We start from the raw sequence: 21,086 nt of genomic DNA, 5'->3' as shown, positions 1-21,086 counted from the left end.
AATTATGTGAGAATTGTATATCTGCCTGCCTACATCTAACTGATGTAGGCAGGAGAATATACAGGGAAGGGCTTCATGGCAATGAAGTTCCTGGGAAACAAAGCCACTAGTCCTAAGATTGACCCACCTTGGGGTTGCAGAAAACAAGTCCTGATAAAACCTTCTCTAGGAGCAGATCCTGGGGAAATTGGACCCTTCCTACAGAAACAGCTTGAAGAAAAATCCTCGAGAACCCTCAACTCCCTCATTTAATGTGATTAACCTTCGAGGTTCAGCCTGAAGAAGACTTCAGAACATTCCAGACCAAGCCAACCCGGAGATATCCCTGTAAAAGCTGATCCTAAAGCCCATTTAAGGCTCTTTCTGCCTCTGAAGAAGCTTGAGTTCTCTTTTGAGTGTGTTTTTTTTTCCTCTCTCACTTTCTCTCGCTCCATCCCCTTCCTAAAACCCTCCAAATAAAATCTGTTTTACTTCACTGTTTGTCTACTTCTGAAATTCTTTTCTGAGATGCAGGACAAGAATCTAGTAACCCTAGGTAAGGCCTAGGATTGATTTGTCTTTCCTGCAAAGAGCAGTTCCTTACTCCAACCTGAGTCCCGGGCTCCCCGAGAAATTGGGTGACAGGATCAACTCCTGTTTGAGAAGACCAAGTGGGAGCCAGGTGTGGATTGACAGCCACCTGCTAGTGCTGGCAGGGGCTCTGGCCTGTGCTGTGCAGGGGTTCATGGCACACTCTTTTGGTCCTAGTCTCCCAGGCAGCCCCAGGTTGGCAGAGTTGGATAAGGAAGAAGTGACCATCTCTCTCCTCTCCATCTCACATAAGCCACCTGTGGCGGCCACCTACTTCATAACTATTGTTATGGTGGCTATTATTTTGCAAACCACTTATATATCTACTTTATGTACCTTATATACCTTAAACTTAGAGCTGTTGTATGTTAAGATCTCACAAAAGCTGGAGGAAAGACTATGCTGATTAGTTTTGTGAACGCTATTAAGAATGATGGGGCCAGAGCGATAGTACAGTGGGTAGGGCATTTGCCTTGCATGCTCAAACCTGGGTTCAATCTCCGGCATCCTATATAGTCCCCCGGGGAGTAATTCCTGAGTTCCTGAGTACAGAGCCAGGAGTAAACCCTGAGCATCACTGGGTGTGACCCAAAAAGAAAAAAAAATAAGAATGATGAATGTGGGGCTGGAGAGATACATTGGCTTGCACATGGCTGACCTGGGTTCCATCCACATATGGTTCCCCAAGCCCTGCTCTCCAAGGGTGCAGAGCCAGAGCCTGAGCACAGCAGGGTGTGGCCTGAAAACAACAAAGAAAGAAAGAAAGAAAGAAAGAAAGAAAGAAAGAAAGAAAGAAAGAAAGAAAGAAAGAAAGAAAGAAAGAAAGAAAGAAAGAAAGAAAGAAAGAAAGAAAGAAAGAAAAGGAAAAAGGAAGGATGATTTTTCTCTTTTGTAAACTGTTTTGTTTTCTAGATTTCATGTAATAGTATGACGTTTTACATATTACCATGGATTGTTTTTATTATGAAAATCAACAGGAAAACTCTGGCTGTCCTTTGCTTACGGGCAATGAGCTCTGCATAGACTGTGTGTGTGTGTGTGTGTGTGTGTGTGTGTGTAGTGGTGGTAATGGGAGGGACAATGACGGGACGGGGAGGAGTCAGACTATCCTCCTCTAGGGCCATGGACGCCTTAGGCAGCATCTGGTTCCCCGTCCAGACTCTGCTGCTCCAATTCAGCCTCATCCTCGGTGAGTAACTGCACCAGCTGTGCTGCTTTGGGAGGGCTGGGTTAAAGGGGTGAAAGTCGAGCAGCAGTTTGTATCCCTTGTGTTGTGGTTGTTAAAATCCTGATTCCTCATGGTCTTTAAGGATTGAGGGGGAGAAAAAGGGGTAGAGTTACTTGGGTGCCTGAACATTTCTTAGGATAAAAAACCATTATCATGAAGCTTATTAGAGAACCAGTAAGTGCAGTTATCTGCTTGTGGGTTCTGCAGGGTCGGACCATTTTCTAGCTTCTATTTATTTGTTTGGCAAACTCCACTCCACAGCCTCAGCAGCTTGGCTTCATGCCCTTCCACTTCAAAGCCTTCTTCCTTCCTCTGTTCTTGGACTGATGAGTGAGTAGTGGGCATGGGGCGGGGGAGGGGTGGGGTGGGCAGACGTATCTTCTACACTCAGGTTATTTGGGGACAGCTAAGAAGTGACACTGTCTGCCGACGCTGAGAAGCAGGGAGGTAAAACCTTATTAAGGGTGACCTTTAGGTGTGATTACCCACTGTTTCCATACTATTGGGGCTGTGCTGGGGGGGTCCTAAAACCTCTCTGTGGGAGAAGAGTGATATCAAGATATGTTGTCAGATATTATGGGTCAAAAGTTTTAATTCAGCCCCATAATATCTGTAAAATCTTGGACAAATCCTGTAACCCTGGGGCTAATGATTTTCCCTGTGATTCAGTGAGCTCATCTATAAAATACAATACATACAATAATATAATACATACAATAATAACCTAACTTGAGCCATTATATGGGAGAGTAAATAAAAGAGTACATACTCCACCATCTTCTGTCATAGAAAAATTACTTACGAAGTAGGTTTATATGAAATATTTGCAAATGGACTCTGTTGAAGACAAAAATAAATTTCTTGTCTTTAATTCAGTTTCATCATGATCCAGCTGTTTAAACATAGAAAGAAAGAAAGGAGAAAAAAAATCAAGCATATAACTTTCTTCTGGTACTGACGGTTGCTTTTAAGAGCAGAAAATCCTCTCTATAATCCCGCTCCCACTATTTAAAATTTAAGAGGAGCATATGTGTGGGCTCTTTATATTTTGCATGCAAAACATAGGAACAGATGGGAGATAAAAATCAAAAGAGTTTTAAGCATGGAATATAGTCATCCTCACAGGTAGACAATAATAAGGAAGTTATATTCTGTATATTATAATTTGCCTATCAAAGGAACACAAGTGCTTTTCTCTTTTTTTAAAAGTTTAAACAGGTTTTAAAAAATTTTTTTAATTAGTGAATCACCGTGAGGTACATACTTACAAACTTTTGTAAAACAGGTTTTATTTGAAAGTTTTGAGGAGGGGAGGACAGGGGAATAATTGTGCTCAAGAGTGAACCTGGGCTTCTCCAGAGTGGACAGGGAGCTCCAGTCCATACCCCAGTGTTGAAATACGAAGATATAAAGTACACATCAAAGAGGGTAGATGTGGGTGACAGCTGTGCTTGGGCACCAAATGTGTGAGGCAGAGCATATGGATACAGGCAGCACATGGACTCAGGCAGCATATGCTCCCAGGTGCTTTTCTTTAATGGAAATATCAAGCAATGTGACAAGGTGGCAGGCATTTTTTTTTTCTTTTTTGGGTCACACCCAGCCATGCTCCAGAGTTACTCCTGGCTCTGCACTCAGAAATTACTCCTGGTATTGCTCGGGGGACTATATGGAATGCTGGGAATCGAACCCGGGTTGGTCGTGTGCAAGGCAAATGCCCTACCCGCTGTGCTATCACTCCAGCCCCAGTGACAGGCATACTTGTATATTTCAGGCAGTTTTGGTAAAGAGCTTCATTGTAGTTCATAATTAAAAAATGAAAAGCTTTATGGTAATTCATTTCTTAGAGTGCTTTATGGTGGTTCATTTCTTAAAGTGTCAGAAACATTTAAAAGTAGGGCATTTGCTTTGCATGCTGCTGACCCCGGTTCCATTCCTCCATCCCTCTTGGAGAGCCTGGCAAGTTACCGAGAGTATCCCACCCACATGGCAGAGCCTGGCAAGCTCCTTGTGGCATATTCAATATGCCAAAAACAGTAACAACAAGTCTCACAATGGAGATGTTACTGGTGCTTGCTCGAGCAAATAGACGACAGTGCTACAGTGCTACTCCTTTTTCCTAGTAGACTCTGTCATACAGAAGCAGCTTATATTCAGACTTTTGAGAACTGGCAAGTTATAGCAATAAAGGGATGATGACTGATGGCTAAGAAAATGACAAGAACTTGGGCAGAAAGGAAGGAGCAAAAAACATGGGTTGACCTGTGCCAGGACTGTAGCAGACATTTTCCCATTGAAAGCCCCCTCCCATTCTCCCACCATAACAACCCCCCCTCCCCCAACACACACAGACAGACAGACAGACACACACACACACACACACACACACACACACACACACACACACACACACACACTACAGCTTTCCTGAAAGAATGGGAAGGAAAATGAGGCTGGAAGGGCCAAGATGATGGATTCCCTTGCTAAGCATAGGCACTGTGACAGAAGTTGAGAACGTTGGTGATATAGTTTGTACATAACCTGACTAGGCAGATGACACTCTCCTGCTTTTATGTTTTACGTTTACTTGTGGCTCAGAAAGGCCAGGGAACTTGCCTGAGACCCTAGAACTGCTGAGTTCACAGTAGAATCCTCAGCTCCAAGGCCATTTTTCTGCCTTAGATGGCACAGAAGTGAAACTCAGCCTGCATTGCCCTCTCTATTCCCATCCTCTCCACCTCGTCTCACATATGGACTTTGACTGCTTACTTAATTGGACAAAAAAAATAACTTCTGCTATTTCAAGGGAATTAGTATTTCATAACTTCCGTCCTTCCTTCTATTCAATTACTTTTCTCATGACTTTTGTCCTTCCCTCCCTCCCTGAGCATCTAGAAGAGATTTTCCACTTGGGTTTCTCAATGGAAAAAGAGCTGCTAACTGGTGTCTTTTGCCTGTCTGTCTTTGCATTTTTCTTTTATTTTCTTTTCCTTTCTCTTCTCTTCTCTTCTCTTCTCTTCTCTTCTCTTCTCTTCTCTTCTCTTCTCTTCTCTTCTCTTCTCTTCTCTTCTCTTCTCTTCTCTTCTCTTCTCTTCTCTTCTCTTCTCTTCTCTTCTCTTCTCTTCTCTTCTTTCCTTTCCTTTTCTTTTTTCTCTTCTTTTCTTTCCTTTTCTTTTCTCTTCTTTTCTTTCCTTTTGATTTCTCCCCTTCTTCCTTTTAAAAAAACTGGTGGGTTGTGTGTATGATGAGTGGCACACTCAGTAGTGTTCAGGGGCCTCAGGGCCTTTTCCTGATTTTGTGCTCAGGTGTGATGCCTGTTTGTGCTTGAAGACCATGTGTGATGCCAGGGGTTTTAGTCAGCAGCCTCAGAGGAAAGTGCTTTAAACCCTATACTCCCTATACTACCTCTCCCACACTGAGTTCTTTTTCTTGAGAGACATCTACATTTAGGCTGGCTCATCTGTCCCAGAGTACCTCTACTATTCCGCCAACATAGCACTTGTTTTGTTGTCAGGGGTAGTGAGGAAGTATGGCCAGGAAGTTAGCTTTGCCTCTAACACAAATATGGTTGCCTGACAACTAGGGAGGTCCAGATGTTCATGAGAGAAAATGCAGGTGTTCCTGCTGTAACAATCTGCTTAGCCTCGCCTGAATTCTCATCAGATTTTTAAAAGCTGTACTCAGCCTCCTGGAGACCCATATGGCCTTCCCCAAATGGTTGGGGTTGGCAGGGAGGGGGCTGGCCTCTAACCACTCACAGTTTGCTTTTCGTCTCTTAAGCACTGACTAAACAAATACCCTTTCCTGGAAACACATCATGGACTCAAGTGGATCCAGATGGTGTGGTTTATTATTAAAATTTACTAAGATTCTAGACTAACTGGTTTTCTGTTTTATTTCAAAGAAAACAAAACATTTAAATGATTTGCCATTATAATATCATATTTAATTTTATTTCCTTAAATGTTTGCAAGGGAAACATTTATAGATGTATATTTGCATGTATACCCAAGATATACCCCAAAAAAGATATACCCAATCAATGTATACCCAATTGATACAAGGGAGGTAAAATAAAGATACTGCTACTAATCATGCTACTTTTAGCCGGCCTTTCTGTTAATACATTTGTTTCTGTTCTTGTTTGTTTTATGGGTTTCAGATAGATACTAGGACATGGAAACCAAAAACCTGATTTGTATAAATTGTGGCACCAACTTCTCTTTAATAATTGCTTTCAGTTTTCAATTTTTTTTTTGTTGTTTGTTAATTGGAACGCTGCGTCCTTGTTCATAGTAGAGAATCTTTTCTGGAGAACCTGTGATGAATAGTTTAGTAAATTTCTTTAAACATGAAAGTGAAAGAGAAAGGGAAAAAGGAAGGAAGAATGAGAAAGGAGGAGATAGGAGAGAGAGAGGTAGAGGAACAGAAAGAGAGTTGGGTATTTGTCAGACACGCAGTTGTAGCTCAGTGCTGTGAAGTTTTTCTGGTGCCATAGTTGTCTTGTGGAAATCCCCTCATTCCTGCTGTTTCCTGAACTCTTGCTGAATAACTACTTTTGTAAAGTGTTTTGTATCAGAGAGAAAATCCCCTGAATCTTTGCCAACAGCACATAGAACAATCTAGTATCTCCAAATTTACAAGAAAATGTAAGTTCCCAAGAGAGGAGTTTAAAAAAATCAGAAAAATTTTTTTAAAAGATTTAATTTTAAATATTAAAAGATATTTGATAGAGTTCAGACAGTAGGTAACAAATCATACATAGCTCTCAGAGAGCCCTGCAAGCTACTGAGAGTATCCCGCCCCCACGGGCAGAGCCTGGCAAGCTACCCATGGCGTATTCGATATGCCAAAGACAGTAACAATAAGTCTCATTCCCCTGACCCTGAAAGAGCCTCCAATCATTGGGAAAGATGAGTAAGGAGAGGCTGCTAAAATCTCAGGGTTTTATTCGTCCTCTATTGGGAGGAATAGAGACATTACTGGTGCTCACTTGAGTAAATCAACGAACAATGACATGACAGTGATACAGTGATTAAAAGATAAAAATTTTCATCTTTACCTTTTGCGAGGTTAGTTTTGCCAGATACAGGTTTCTTGGTTGACAAATCTTTTTACACTTTAAATAAGTCACTTGTCTGCCTTCCATCTCTCTAGTTTCTGATGAGACCTCATTGTTTATTGAGGACTCTGTACATGAGAAGTTACTTGCCTTTTACTACTTCAGAATAAATGTACTAAGATTTGTGATATTTTTATTAAAATACAGTTGAGATATCTTTGATGCTAGAGTTCACTGATCTTCTTGGAAATGTAGATTGCTTTTTCCCCATCAAACTTGGAAGTTTTCTTCTATCATTATTACTATTATCCCCTTTGGATTAAAGGCCTCCATCATATGTACATTGCATATTTAAGCTGGACTGCTCCAGAGAACTATTATTTTGTGGAAAAAATAAAAAAAATAGAAATTCATAGGCAAGAGAGTCTCTTGCCTGAGCGCCTGACTGTCTTTCTTGGGGCCCCTCGGAGGGGGTGGGCTCCAGCTTCCTTCCCCACCCCGAGCAGAGCTCCTGCAGCTGAAGACTTCCAGAGACTAGCACAGCCATGCTCAAGGCCCCTCTCCACACGTTTGGATGAGCCTCACCCATGAAGGTACTGGCAGAGGAACCCAGGTGTGTGGGACTTGGGACTGAGACCTTCAAGCTGCTCAGATTGGGACTGGGCCTCTTCTGCTCAGATTCTCCATTTTCCAGTAGTCATACCCAGGGACTGTCCCCAGCGCTGTGTAATCCCACCAACGGACAACATCCAGAGACTTAAAACTTAAAACCAAGCTCCTGGGCATTTTATAGCCCACTTCTCCCTCTGGGAGAACCTGGGAAGCTACTGAGAGTTTCCTGCACACATGGGAGGGCCTCGCAAATTCCCCATGGTGTATTCATATGCCAAAACCAGTATCAATTCTGGGTCTCATTCCCCTGACCCTGAAAGAGCCTCAAATGTGGCATTGTTGGGAAGGACAAGTAAAGAGAAGCTTCTAAAATCTCAGGGCTAGGATGAATGGAGACGTTACTGAGACTGCTCAAGAAACTCAATGATCAACGGGATGATGATGATAGTGATAGGACATACCAAACATTTACCATTACCTGTGTTCAGGGGTCACTTCTTACTGGGGTCAGAGGGTTGTATGTGGTGCCGAGGATTGGATCTGGGTTGGCTACGTACGAGAGTTCCACTCTGTCATTCCAGCCTGTAAGTTAGGATAATGTTTGATTCAATTTTTTTTCTTGAGAGGTGGCAAGGACTGGAGTGATAGCACAGCGGGTAGGGCTTTTGCCTTGCACGAAGCTGACCTGGGTTCGATTCCTTCAGTCCCTCTTGGAGAGCCTGGCAAGCTACCAAGAGTATCCCACCCGCACAGCAGAGCCTGGCAAGCTATCCGTGGTGTATTTGATATGCCAAAAACAGTAACAAGTCTCACGATGGAGACATTAGTGGTGCCCGCTCAAGCAAATAGATGAACAAGGTGAGATGGCAAAGAAAAGACAAATTAAAGAGAAAAACTAAAGTCAGCAACCATGTCAGTTGTTAATAATGTATCTATTTTCTAAAGTTGTTCTGTGATGATTAAATTTTTAAGAATAAAAATTATTTTCCACAGGGTATAACTTGTCAGTGTCCTAATTTTATTCACTGAATGAAAGTGCTAATAAAGCTTTATATTTAAGAAAATCATAAAAAAATCAGAAAATAACCACATATAATATAAAGAAGTTGAAAGACTTTTACTTAATTTTAAACTAATGTACTTAAAACTAAGACAAATTGGATAATTTTATAGGAAAATATGATTTACCTATACTGACTCCACAAAAGAAAGAAAATCTAAATAGATAGACCACCTGCTTGTGGATACCAGTCCCATGTTTCTTCTGCCTGGTTTCCTAGGACCACTGCTTCTGCCTCTCACAGATGCACTCTGTCCCCACACCAGGAAACTCTATGATTTCCTAGACACACTTGTGGGATCACATTAGCAGTATCACAGAGTGAAGCAGGGCCTTGCACATGCAAATATATGTATTTTTATGAAATATATAGTTTCGCTATCGTCCTGCCTTCTCTAACAGTTTTTAAATTCTCATCCCATGCTTACCAACTTTTCAGATTAAGCTTTGGTGAGTCCCACAGGCAACATATATATATATATATACATGTATATATGTATTATATATGTTATATACATATATAAAGTTGATCACAATAATTTATTACATTCAATATTCCAACATCAATCCCACCACCACCATTACACCTTCCCACCACCATTATTTCAAATTTTCCCACCACCATAAGCCTGCCCCAAAGGCAGATCCTAAATAAGTTACTTTGTATTGCTTGTTATGAACATTTCTCTAAAAATAATCCGTAAAAGTTTCCTTAGGGTGAAATGTGTGAAGATTGTCGTATCTCACCCTGGAGGCATTAAGCTCTTATATAAGATTACTAACATGCAACAGAGCTCTTATCCTTTCCACAAGATTAATTCATAGTGGCATATTCCTCAGTGGCTATTTATAGTTCAACTTGTGCTTACATATATTTGATGTATTTTGATGCCATTAATTAAACAATTCTTTTTTTTTGAATTTAGGTTAGTATTTTTCTTTTTTTATTTCTTTTTTAAAATTTTATTGAATCACCATGAGATAGTTACAAGCTTTCATGTTTGGGTTACAATCTCACAATGATCAAATGCCCATCCCTTCACCAGTGCACATTACCCACCACTAATATCCCGGGTATACCCCCTCTTTCCCACCCTCTCCCTGCCTCTATGGCAGACAATATTCCTCATACTCTCTCTCTACTTTTGGGCATAATAGCTTGCAACACAGACACTGAAAGGTCATCATGTTTGACCCATTATCTACTTTTGGCATGCATCTCCCATTCCAACTGGTTCCTCTAGCTATCATTTTCTTAGTGATCCCTTCTCTATTCCATCTGCCTTCTCCCTCTGCTCATGAAGCTGTCTTCCAGCTATAGGGCAATGCCCCTGGTCCTTGTATCTACTGTCCTTGGGTGTCAGCCCCATGTGATGTTATTCTATACTTCACAAATGAGTGCAGTCCATCTATGTCTGTCCCTCTTTTTCTGACTCATTTCACTTAGAATGATACTCTCCATGTTTATCTATTTATAAGCAAATTTCATGACTTATCTCTCCTAACAGCTGCATAGTATTCCATTGTGTAGATGTACCCAAATTTCTTTAACCAGTCATCTGTCTTAGGACGCTCGGGTTGTTTGCATATTTTGGCTATTGTGAACAGTGTTGCAATGAATATATAGGTACAGATGTAGTTAGACAATTCTTCACTTAACTTCTTTCCATAAGTCCTCAGCTGTTACATGCTATGAATTATTTCCAGGCTTTCTGGGATCCCGAATAGCTGCAACATTATTGTGGTCTCCCAATGTAGGTGTCTCACAACCTGCCTCGGAAATTATACACATATTTATGTATTTGTAAGTTTATCTATATTATTATCTATTCATTTTGTGTATTATTTTATCATTAATATATATTTTTCCTAAGTATATATCATTGGTTTATAAGACTGTAAAATTCTATAGCTTGAAGTTTGAGGTTTAGTTTGGATAGCCTACTTGGCTGAGTGGCTCAAGGAAATTGTGGGAACTAGTAAAGTAAGGCCAACTAAGTGTAATGCAAGAGGCAGGGAGTGTAACCCCTTTATTTATTTAGATTTTATTTTATTTCTATAAAGCTGTTCATAATAATTCATTGCATTAAATATTCAAACATCTATCCCACCACCATGCACCTTCCCACCACCATAAGAGGAAAGTGTGTGAAGATTGTTGTATTTCATCATTAAGCCCTTGTATAAGAGATTACAAGCATGTATGTTAAACCTAGACAAATGTGTGCTACTTTTGGTACATCAATGGGCTAGAGTATGAAAGGTCACCCACCCATGAATGCAGCCGCATGATCCAGGAACTCTGAAAGTTAGAATATGATTATAACTGATTCACTCCTGGGTAAGGCCTATGTCACTCTCTTTTTGACCATTGATGAGATTGTACGGGGCCAGGGGAAGTTTGTGGGTGTGACTACGAAGCTACTTGAAAACTAGAAAGCTGGGGGGAGGAGGCGGCCCAGTCCCTCTCGCAGTGAGCTTGGAGATTTCAATCATGGGTCCTGTCTACCTGAATCTTTCTGCAGGTTCTCTCATGGGTGAGGCTTGTCTGAGCCCGTGGAGAGTGACCTTGAGCGTGGCTGCGGTTGAATTCTGGAGGTTTTCAGCTGCTGAGGTTCTGCTGGGGAGGGGAGGGAAACTCAGCCTGCCCTCTTCTGTGTTGCCACAGTGAAGACAGCCTGGTGCAGGGTCAGTAAGTGCATCCCTTTTAAAGTAAGTAGTTGGAGGGGCTGGAGCAATAGCACAGCGGGTAGGGCATTTGCCTTGCATGCAGTCGACCCAGGTTCTATTCCCAGCATCCCATATGGTCCCCTGAGCACTGCCAGGGGTAATTCTTGAGTGCAGAGCAAGGAGTAACCCCTGTGCATTGCCGGGTGTGACCCCAAAAAACAAACAAAAAAAGTAATATAGTAAGTAGTTGGAACCTTGCAGACTCTAAGGGCAGACATTGTGTTACCACATTTCATATCTGGTTTGCTGGTGCTTAAGAGACCCTGGGATGTTGACTTAACCACTGAACACAAAGGAAATCATAAAGGCAATAAAAAAAGAAAACAGTTAAAGGTCATCAGTAACTAGGAGAAAAGGTCACCCAGGAGAACACTCAAACCACCCAATACTAGAGTAATGCTTTTCAAACTATTGCCCATAATAATTGCCTGGTGTGTTATTAAAACACAGATTCTCATTCAGTAGGTCTGGTAATAAGTGAAAGTTTGCATTTTTAATAAGATATCAAATGTTTCTGATGTTTTTCTTAGATATGAATTATCATTTGCCTAATACATAGTTAACATAGATTGGTTTAACTATGTCATTGTGTTAACATAGTGACATAGTTAAACCAATCTACAGCATAACTGGCAACACTGTACTCTAGGAACATCAGAAAGTTGTTTCAAGGTTCAATATCTAAGGTACAACACAGACACAATTAAATAAGAATTCTGACATGGGGCTAGAACTGTAACTTTGGGGTGGGGGCTCTCAAGCATAATCAAGAGAGCCAGGGAAATTCTTATTTTTATGTTTTAAATTTTTTATTTTATAAGGTAGTTCACAATATTTGACTATATTTAATATCCAAACACCAGTCCCATCACTATTACACCTTCCCACCACCATATTTTAGGTGTTTCTATCCCAACTCCCAATCCCTGCCCTAAAGCAGAACTAAAATAATATAAAATAAAATAAAATAAAATAATATAATATAATATAATATAATATAATATAATATAATATAATATTTCCCTCTAAGGTTGGTTGCCTCCTACTTTGAATCTAAAGGTGGTGTGGTATTCTTGGAGTGTGGGTAGGGTGTGTCCTATGAAGTGTCACATGACTGCAAATGTGGCCGTGTGGTCCAGGAAAAGGTTCACTCCTCGATGAGGCTGGGCCCAAGCATGTGGAGAGTGGCGTGAGCATGGCAGTGGTTGAGTTCTGGAGGTTTTCGGCTGCCCGGGCTGGGTTGGGGTGGGGAAGGGTCTCACCTGTCCCTCTCTGGGGCACCAATCCAGGGAAATTCTTGGCCAATCAGGCCATCAGTGCAAGGAAAAGGATGTGATGCTGCTACAGCCTATAGTTAGAGGGATAACTGGTGGTTCTGGGGCTTCCAGGGCTGCACCCCATGGTGCTCAGGGACCTTCAGGACTGTACCAAGTGTTGCTCAGGAGACCATGTGGTACTGGAATTCAAATCTCTCTGGCCAAACCCCAGTCTGAAATTGCTAGGAATGTGCCCTAACAACTGTACTATCTCCCAACCTCCGGACTATGATTTTTAGCAGCTTCTCTGGGTGCAGCCAACAATGAGAAATTTTGTGCTGAGAGGGGAGACAGTACAAAGGTTAAGGTGTTTGCCAGGCAGGCAATTGCAGTTTGGAACTGTGGTTTGCATCCCAAGACCACATATGGCCCACCAGGTTCCATCGAGCGCTGCCAGGTGCAGCCCCCAAATAAAGCAAATGAAATACTCAGTGTTTAGTTTTTTAAATTTTTTAATTATAGCACCTGTGTTAGAAGTTGTTCATAATAGTTGTTTGAGGCAGTTAAATGTTCCAACACCAATCCCTGACCAATGTGACCGGGGATTGGTCAACAATCAATTACATGATTGATTATCATTAACCAGTGATAATTGATATATAATATAATTAATAGTCAATAGTTATAATAATTATTAATATTATTAACAACATCAATAATAGTAATATTAACATTATTATAACATTACTATTAATAATTAATGATTATAATATCGTTATATATTAATTGGTATAATGATTGGTTATCTCTCAACCAATTCATAGTTAACTTTATATATTTATTTACTTACTTACCTATTTATTTATTTATTTATTTTGCATAGGGGTTATTTCTGGCTCTGCATTCAGAGTTAAGTTTGATATAATAAAATGTTTTACTGGAACTAAAAAACCGTGTTTTTCACATGAAAAGAAGTTGCCATATAAATGAAAAGAAATAATATAGTCATTTTCAGATATCAAAATAATTCTACTTGGGAAATAAAATATCTCAAAATGCAGATATAAAGAACTAAAAAGATGTGAATAATAATAATTCCAGAAGGATGACATGGAAGACAGTGAGTAAAAATGTTTCAGAAGTAGTAAATGAGGAAAGCAATTTTTTTTCTTCCTGACATGAAGGGAAAAAAACCAGGGGAGAAGATGAAAAGCAATCATTAAGTTCTGGATAGAACTTTTAAAATTAAAAAGTAGCATTTATTCTTTCCGTTGCTGCTGCTGCACGAGCATGATCCTGGAGGCAACTGAACTACTCTGGACATGAGCAGCTCCCAGAAATGCCTCCAGACTGTGAACTGAGCCACTTCCCCATGTGGTGCCAGTGGGACAGGGTTTCTCTCTCCAGGCTTTTCCATCTTACGAACACCACAAAAGGGAAGTAAAAGCTTGCACCGATGCAATTTCTGGCAGAATCTTCCCTAGACTTTATACAGAAATCCAAAACCGCGTGGCCGCTGTTGCAGCTGCACAACCTAATATCTCTTAATAGTCAGCAATGTGAAACGGTTCCTTTTTAGCAGGTCTGACTTTGGGGGGAAACTCCAAACAATAATAGTGAGTTTTTTTTGAAATATTGAAGGTAATGAAAGTAGCAGCCATTTCTTTAGACTGTGAACTAAGCCATAGCCCCACACCGGCAGAGGAGAGGAAATATCCTTCTTTCTTGGTTCTTTTCCCTTTTCGGGGAGAAACGCGGCGTGGTGTCAGCCATATTATGAGGTCTATTAAGCAGGCACAAACTTGGTGGAGCAGGAAGGAGGAAAAAAAGAGTTATGTACTTGGAACAGCGGGACTTCATATCTCTTCATTCTCATCAATGGAAAACTAATTATCAAATGCTTCCTTGGCAGTAGGGCTGTCTTTTTTTGGGGGAAACTCCAACAACAATAGTGAGTTTTGTGTTGAAATATGGAATGTAATCAAGGTAAAGAGAAAATGAAGTGAAATTTATCAGTTACGCAGGCAGGTGGGGGGGGCGGAGGTATACAAGGGTTTTTGGTGATGGAATATGGGCACTGGTGAAGGGATGGGTGTTTGAGTATTGTATAACTGAGACATAAACCTGAGAACTTTGTAACTTTCTACATGGTGATTTAATAAGATAAATTAAAAGAAAGTGGCATTTATTTATCAGGAAAATAGAAATCAAGGTGCCAATGAGACATCAACTCACACCAGTTAGAATGGCACATATCAAAAACAACACCAACAGAAACCTGGAAACAATCTGTGTTAGGAAGTGACACTGGTAGTAGGATTGGTGCTTGAACATTGTATATCTGAAACTCAACTATGAATGACTTTGCAAATCATGGTACCTTGATAATAAAGAAAAGTAGCATCATTGAAGATGGTCACAATAAAAAACCTGAGGAACTGGTCTTCACAAAAAACCACTTAACAGGCAACTGTTAGAAGCCACAATTTCAGATTTTGAACTAACATTAGAAGCATCCAAAGGAACTTCTGATGAAGAAAGAGGTTGGTGAATTTCAGCATGTTCACGGTGGGTACTATCTGTATGCATGTTCAAAGTACACAGGGGTAGGGGAGTTAACCAGTGCTCAGTGGGAGCTGGCTGGTGTTAGAGTGGGCAACAGAAATGTTACGTTACCCTTTAAAAGTCAGAGCTGTGTTTCTCTTTTGCCAGGTTGATTTCTGAGTTGACAGTTAAAGGCAAAATTAATAACCAAAGTAAAAGTGACAATTAAACAAATATACATTTATGCAACCACTGAACCTAAAAGGAAATCACAAAAGACAATAGAAAAGATTTTGTGATTAATGAAAATAAAACAAACTGCATCAAAATATAAGGGATGCAGAGAAAGCAATGCTTAGAAATGATTTTAACGTTGCAAATACCTGCATTTTAAAATAAGACTTTCTAAATTTTAAGAATTCAAACGTGTGTGTGTGTATTTGTGTGTGGCAATGCCAGCACTGTCACTGTCACTGTCATCCCATTGCTCATTGATTTTTTCGAGCGGGCACCAGTAATATTTCTCATTGTGAGACTTATTGTTACTGTTTTTGTCATATCCAATACGCCATGGGTAGCTTGCCAGGCTCTGTCTTTCCGCGATACTCTCAGTAGCTTGCCAGGCTCTCCGAGAGGGGTGAAGGAATTGAACACCGGTCGGCTTCATGAAAGGCAAATGCCCTACTGCTGTGCTATCATTCCAGCCTGGCAATGCCAGGAATAGGAAGTAAATAAAAAGATTTAAGTTTGCCCTTGGAGGTCATAACTTGGACAAGAATGTTCATTTTTATCACTATGACTCAACATTGTCCAGAAAGTCTTTTAAAATTTTTTTAAAAATTTCATTTTTATAAAATTTGTTCGCAATAATTGATAACACTCAATATTTCAACACCAATCCTACCACCATTACACCTTCCCACCATGAACCATTATTTTGATTTTACCCACCACCATTCGAGTCTGCCTGCCACAGGCAGGTGCTATATAATTTATCTTGTATTGCTTGTTATGAATAGCTGCGCTGCCGCAAAAGCGGCCGCACAACACTGGAATTCTAAGATTTTAAATAATTGGGGACCGGAGACATCTCTTCAGTGAGCAAAACTGTTCCTAGATTCATTTGTGAGTTTCTGGATCATGGCCGCTAATGCGATTAAATGGCACCAGGAAGCAGTTCATGGGCATGACAGTCAAAACCCGGAAGGGGTGGAAAGATGGGAAGTAGCCACCCGTCTCTGATCCCTTGAGGCCTGGAGTTTTCAGTCACTGGTCCAGCGTACCTGGGTTTTTCACTGGGTTCTGGAGGATCGAGGCTGCTGGGAATCATTTGGGGCAGATGGAGGGACGATGCCTGCTCCACCTGAGGCATCCGGTTGAAATCAGCCTGGTGCAAGGTCTGGAGACATATCTGGGCGAGCTGCTCAGTTCCAAGATTCGTTTGTGAGTCTGTCCAGAAAGTCTTAGATAGAGAAATTATGCAAGAAAAAGAAATAAAGAACATAAAAACTGGAAAGGAAGAAATAAAACTATTTGAAGATAACATTTAATTCTCACATCTAGAAGATAATATATAAAAATTTCTCATAGAATAATATCTGCAGATAGCTGGAGCTAATAAATTCAACAAAATTGTGGAGTATAAAACTTACCTACAAAAATTTGTTATGTTACCAAGTGCTATCCGTGAACAATCTGGGGAGGTGAGTCTGGCATTTTCAGCTTCTATAGTGTGAGGTAGGTTCTGCTTCATAAGGCATAAAATTCCATAAATACAAAAAAAATGTTCATATGCCAGGAACAGACATGAAATCCGAGCGATGTCTTTTTATTTCCCTTATAGCCCTTGTGTCTGGTGTCATTTGCTTTTTCCTGCTTTGTATTTTCAGCAGTCTTCCTTGCTGGAAGGGAAGCTCTGTGAGAACAGGTTTTCCTGTTTACCGTACTTCCCCAGAAATCTCAACAGTGCCTAGTTTGTTAAACACTTATTAAATGGCAATGGACTGAGTCAAATGGGGTAAATCTTGTACCAAAAATGAGGACTATTAAGAAAGAGACATGACAGGCACATTTCAAAAATCACAAAGTGATTTGTAAAACCAGTGATAAATGAATTTAATCATTTTGGGAGGTTATCAAGGGTCAAAGTGTGATGGCCTATAAGCAACATGGCAGTGGGAATGGAAAAATATGGATGCAGCAGAGAAAGAGGAAATGATCTTCTACTGGTGGTTGCAAACAAATGGAAAGTCTGGACTCTTGTTTACCAATTTTAATATTTTAAGTTTCATCTTCCTGGAATTAAATGAAAGTCTGTGTTTCGTGAAAATTGCCAGAAAATGGATAACCACGTCTACGAGGGTGAAAGATATCTTGAATAAAAATCTACTATGTTTGGGGTTGGAGCAATAGTACAGTCGGTTGGGCATTTGCCTTGCATGCGGCCGACCCGGGTTTGACATCCAGCATCCCATATGGTTCCTTGAGTACCGCTAGGAGTAATTCCTGAGTGCAGAGCAGGAGTAACCCCTGTGCATCACTGGGTGTGACCCAAAAAGCAAAGAAAAAATCTATCATGTTTCTAGTCAAGATCAATTCCTAGACAAGCTTTCTGAGCAAGTTTTTTTCCTGTCTGTAAAAACAGAGTAATTCTCTTTATAATATAGACAATTGGTATGAGGAGAAATTATAGAGCAGATGCAATATAGCTTTGCCTTTGTCCACTAACCTTAGCTGTTTGTTTACCAGGTTCCCAGACTGTCTCAGGTTCCAGCTCCTTCTGCACAGTAGAGAGGACCATCATGGAATCTGTCCAACTGCAGCTGAACGCCTCACAAAGTCGTAACATTAGAGAGATTGAGTGGACTTTCCATCCTAAAGAAGATAAATTGCTTTATCTGGTTTCCTGGAAGCCTAATACCTCTGATTCTCTTCAATGGTATAATCTTAAAGAAAAGTACAGGAGCAGATTGGCCCTTACTGAGCTGGCTTTCTTGAACATCTGCAATCTCACAGTGGAAATGAGTGGGCTATACACAGCAACCATCAAATCCCAGGCAGGAGAAGCCCAGAAGGAAGACTTCAGACTCTGTGTGTATGGTAAGGCGTGGAACACTCCCCAGCCAGACATTCCGACAACCACTTTTTTCAAAGCAAGACAGCCTAAAATTGGGTTAAAAAAAATAAACCAACTCCAAAAAATTTTAATTTACTTACTTTTATTATCGTTAGTTTACAATATTATAGAATTTCTGGCATATAGTTTAATACTTCTATATGTGTAAAATTCTAGTTTCATCCTACAAACACCCCCTTACCATTCTTTCCACCAACCCTCTTTCTGGTAAATATTACTATTAACACAAAGACCGAGAACCAATGCTACTGATTTATATGAAAGAAACTGTTAGTTGTCTCACTTCAAATAAATGTTTAAGACCAGTACTGCTGAATCATATGGCATCTCCATATAAATGTCACTGCCACTGTCACTGTCATCCCGTTGCTCATCGATTTGCTCGAGCGGACACCAGTAACATCTCCATTGTGAGACTTGTTACTGTTTTTTGGCATATCGAATATGCCACGGGTAGCTTGCCAGGCTCTGCCGTGCGGGTGAGATACTCTCGGTAGCTTGCCGGGTTCTCCAAGAGGGTGGAGGAATTGAACCTGGGGTTGGCTGCATGCAAGGCTAACGCTTTACCTTCTGTGCTATCACTCCAGCCATATGAATGATTTTCAGGAAATTTTATACCATTTTCCATGGAGGCTACAACTTAAATTCAGCAGTAAACAGTGTACCAGGTACACTGTTTTTCCTCCACATGTTCACCAACTTTTGGTGGTTTCCAATCTTTCATATAGGCCATTTTCATAGTTGTTAGATGATATCATGTTGTGGTTTTGAGTTGTATTTTTCCTTAAAATTACAGGTGCTGAGCATTTTTATTTATTAATGAGTCATCTTTATAGCTTCTTTGGAGAAATATCAATTAATTTTTAGAAATTGGGCTGTTTGCTTTTCTGCTAAGTCAAAAGAGGGTCTTTTTTTCTTTTTTGGGTCACACTCGGCTATGCACAGGGGTTACCTCTGGATCATGCACTCAGGAATCACTCCTGGCGGTGCTCAGGGGAACATATGGGATGCTGGGAATTGAACCTGTGTCGGCCAAGTGCAAGGCGAATGCCCTACCTGCTGTGCTATTTCTCCAGCCCTAATATATAACTTTTTCTTGGCAAGTATCTTGTCCCTATTCCTAGGTTGCCTTTTAATTTTTGTGGGATTTTATTTTGTTGTGTATAAATTTGATGTATGACAATCCATTTATTTTAACTTGTTTTGTTTCTTACCAATGGGAAAAATCAAGTACCTAAACACATCTCTGTGTTAGGATTCTGGAATATAATACCCGGGTTTCCTTTGATATATTTATGGTTTTAAGTTTGATACATATGACTTTAATCTATTTTGAGTTCATTTTTCTTTATTTTTATTTTGGTTCCTTTTTTTTTTGGAGCCACACCCAGCTGTGCACAAGACTTCTTGATTCTATGCTCAGGGATCATTCCTGGTGGGCTCAAGGATCTTATGGGTGGTGGGGATCGAATCTGGGTTAGCCGTGCGCAGGGCAAGTGCCCTCGTCTCTGTACTCCGACCCCTTGAGTTAATTTTTCTATAGGTTTTAAACAGTGGTTAAGTTTTATTTTCTCTCCCACGTGGATCTCCAGTTTTCCCAGAACCATGTGTTGAAGAGTCTTGTCCTTTTCCCATTGTTTGGTCTTGACTTCGTTGTTACAGATTAGCTGTCCATTTATGTGTAGATTTGTGAGATCTTTGTTCCAGTCCATTGGTATGTGTGTCTGTTGTTGTTCCAACACAATACAGTAATAGTGTAGTGTGAAATCAGGGGCCATGATGGCTTGGTTCGTCCTTTCTCTCATGACAGATTTGGTTGTTTGGGGAGTCTTTTGTGCTGGCATGCAAATATTTATAATTTATTTATAATTGTTTATTCTGCTTCCTTAAAAAAATGACTCTAGTATTTTGATAGAGAATGCACTGAATATACAGATTGCCTTACATAGGGTGACCATTTTAGTAATGTTTATTCTTCTAATAAATATAGACTCGTGATCCCTTCCTTCCTTCCTTCCTTCCTTCCTTCCTTCCTTCCTTCCTTCCTTCCTTCCTTCCTTCCTTCCTTCCTTCCTTCCTTCCTTCCTTCCTTCCTTCCTTCCTTCCTTCCTTCCTTCCTTCTTTCTTTCTTTCTTTCTTTCTTTCTTTCTTTCTTTCTTTCTTTCTTTCTTTCTTTCTTTCTTTCTTTCTTTCCTTTTTGGGTCATACCTGGCAATGCTCAGGGGTTACTCCTGGCTCTGCACTCAGGAATTACTCCTGGTGGTGCTCACAGGATCATATGGGATACTGGGAATTCAACCCAGGTCGGCCGCATGCAAGGCAAATGCCCTACCTGCTGTACTATTGCTCCAACCCTTGTGATTTCTTTTATTCATTCTAACAATGTCTTATAGGAGCAGGAGAGTTAGTTCAGGATTTAAGATTTTTACCTTGCATAAAGTGACCTGGGTTTGATCCCCAGCTCCATAATGTCCCCCAGAACACTGCCAGGAGTGATCCCTGAGTACAGAGCCAGGAGTTAGTCATTAGCACAACTGGGTATGGTCCCAGCAACCAAAATAAAAACCAAAATAAAGGTAAATAACAAAAAAAGAATGTTTTATAGTTTCCAGTGCACAAAATTTTCACCTCATTTGTTAGGTTTTCTTCCTGATATTTAATGTTTTTGCTTTTGTTTTGGGGTCATACATGATGGTGCTCAGGGGTAACTACTGGCTATGCACTTAGATAAATTACTCCTGGTGGTGTTCAGAGGATTCTACGAGATACTGGGAATTGAACCCAGGTTGGCAGCATGTAAGGCAAGCACTTTACCCACTGTACTATCACTCTGGCCCTCTATTTAATGTTTTTAAATGTAATTATAAATGAGATTGTTTTCTTAATTT

Source organism: Sorex araneus, chromosome 5, assembly GCF_027595985.1.
Source record: "Sorex araneus isolate mSorAra2 chromosome 5, mSorAra2.pri, whole genome shotgun sequence".
In the NCBI taxonomy this organism is placed as follows: domain Eukaryota; kingdom Metazoa; phylum Chordata; class Mammalia; order Eulipotyphla; family Soricidae; genus Sorex; species Sorex araneus.
Note: the sequence above shows the minus strand (reverse complement) of the source record.